Raw genomic sequence first — 2,530 nt, 5'->3', positions numbered from 1 at the left:
CAACCAAGAGAAAAATCTTAGCAAACAAGTTCCCACAATTTTCTTTCCAAGTGCATATTATAATACAAGATTCATTACGTAAGGTGAGATGCTCAGTGCTATTAGTGGTTTGTCCACATCTTTTCAAATACGTTGTTATGTATGGATTTAATTACTCCAGTTCAGAGCTCCTTTGGGAGAAATCATGATACAGTTTAAGGCACAATTTAGCCTTCACGTTATTTGCAGCGCTTGCTTGAATTATCATTTGTCATGGTGTGATAATTCTCATGTTATGTTGGTAAGAGAATTTATGCATAATTTCACGTTTGATTTGAATGTGGAGTAGCAAGTATCTCATTGAGTATAATTCGTTATACTCATCCCTCTCTATTTACAATTTTCAGGTAGAAATTAGTATGCTGGACGGCGGTGGATGGATGCATATTGGACCAATGGATCTCCATCATGAAGTACTTTAATTTTTAAAAACACTAGAATATTTATTAACAGTTGATTATTATTATTTTTAAATTTAGACTCAATTGTGAGTCACGTCATAACTTTCAATTCGCCCTATTTTTATTATTTGTTAGAACTACTTTTATTAATGTTTGATAAAAGATATGATTCCAAATTGTTCCGCATATGTTATTTAATTTAATTTACCTTTTGTTAAGGTTGTTCAATTTTTACTGAATTCCTCGTTATATTAAAATGTATTTGCCTCAAGCACTTTATTAATCAATTCACGTTTGGTAACGTTCCGGGTTGCTAGAGAATTCGGGGCGTTACACTACTTATGATAGTCCTCTACACTTTTCGACCCTTGATATAGACCTTGCAGTTTTTGTTGGATCTCTCGGTAATAGTGGCTAGGAACAAACCTCTTTCTCATCAATGACTTCAATTCCTCCCAAGTGCTGATTGGTCTTCCCCCACTCCTACGTTGTGAAGTAATCACTTGATCCCACCATGAAATTGCATAGTCACTAAACTCCAAAACTGCCAACTTCACCTTTTTCTCCTCCGAATAGTTTTAACACTCGAAGATCGTTTCAACCTTCCTTTCCCACTCCAGGTATGCCTCGGGATCACTCTTTCCTTTGAATGAATGAACTGTCATTTTTATATTTCCTAAATTTCCATCCAACTCCTCCCCGCGATCATTTCGACCTCGTCTGTCAAACCTATCGCCTCTATTCCTCATCCTTCCCATCTCAACACCATGAAATTCATCTTCACCCATGTCACTCCCATATCCATACTCCTCTCGCCTCTCCTTCCTAGGCTCCCATCTATCTGGTCCTCTGGCATTGGATACATCCACTCGATGTCCCCGACTAAGATTAGCTACCGATGTATCTAATCTATTCATCCAAGCCTCCTGCTTCTCCAACCTATCTCTCACATCTCCGAACGCCCTCTCAAACCTTTGCACTAAATCTTCCATTGCATTGCTATTATTGCCTTGTCGGCTTTGAGTTTGATTCTGCCCTTTCTGACATCCTAACACTAAAATTTTATTTTACTGCCTTACCAGAAGCCACTCGAAAACACACACATGGCTTTTACTCTCTATTAAGCTCACCTCTCTGCCTTTTACCACTCAATTCTTTCAACAATTCCTTCTAGGAACTATCAATGGACTCAATAAATCAATCAATTCGGGTAGAATTCCCCAAACCGGATGTGACTCAATAATTGTAACATGGATTCAAAGAAAACTTTTAAAACTTGATTTGAATGAAGGAATGGAATGATTCAATGTGTCCAAGTAATTTAGAAACGATATTAAATAATTATAGTTGGTTTTTGACGGATCAATAATTTTTTAACAAGTTTTTTTTAACTGTATGGATGAACAGTACCGTATGGATGAACATCAATTTTTTTTAGATCCGAAAATCAATAACAAAACCAACAAAGAAAACGAAAACTGATTTGGGCGAAAACTGAGCCCAAAAACGGAATTTGAAGATTTTTGATGAAATTTTTTGGATCAAAGATCAAGAAAATCTTCTGGACACAAGAACACAAGGAATTGAAAAAAATTAGACAAACAAGGATATAACCTGATTAAATTGGAGCCAAACCTCTGATACCAACTGATGTGAACTCTATAGCAATGAAAACTACGAAACCCATAACGAGATTGATGCGGAACCCAAGACGCTAAACTAACCCGGTTTTGGATCTTGAACCCCAAAACTTGAACGAAGAAACCCTAGATTAGCGAAGAACCTAAAACCCCTTGACTACAATTGAAAGAACCCTCAATCCGATTGATAGAATGCCACAAGAAGTTGAATCTTGATAAGTTCCAAGATTGTTCAAGATAAACAATTGAATTGAAAGAATAATTCTCTCTCTATAATATTAAGCGATGTCAAAAATTCAAAAGGTTTTTACAATGAAAAGATATTCTCCTATTTACACTAATGAATAAAAAACGTCCAAAACCATCAAATTATGGTAATAATTTGATTCCATAAGAATTCTATCGAAACTAGGAAATTCGGCCAAAAATAGAAAAATCGCCATTTTTTTG

The 2,530-nt window shown here is 35.8% G+C and overlaps 1 long non-coding RNA gene across 1 annotated transcript; it reads left to right on the top strand.

Moving 5' to 3' along the window:
• Positions 1-89: 89 nt before the first annotated feature.
• On the top strand, positions 90-679 carry LOC111382913. The gene is made up of 2 exons (XR_002700638.1): positions 90-280; positions 387-679. It is a non-coding gene; the product is annotated as an uncharacterized LOC111382913 (long non-coding RNA).
• Positions 680-2,530: the final 1,851 nt, after the last annotated feature.

The sequence above is a fragment of the Olea europaea genome, unplaced genomic scaffold (genome assembly GCF_002742605.1).
Source record: "Olea europaea var. sylvestris unplaced genomic scaffold, O_europaea_v1 scaffold2583, whole genome shotgun sequence".
Lineage (NCBI taxonomy): Eukaryota > Viridiplantae > Streptophyta > Magnoliopsida > Lamiales > Oleaceae > Olea > Olea europaea.
Note: the sequence above shows the minus strand (reverse complement) of the source record. Positions and strands in the feature narration are given on the sequence as shown.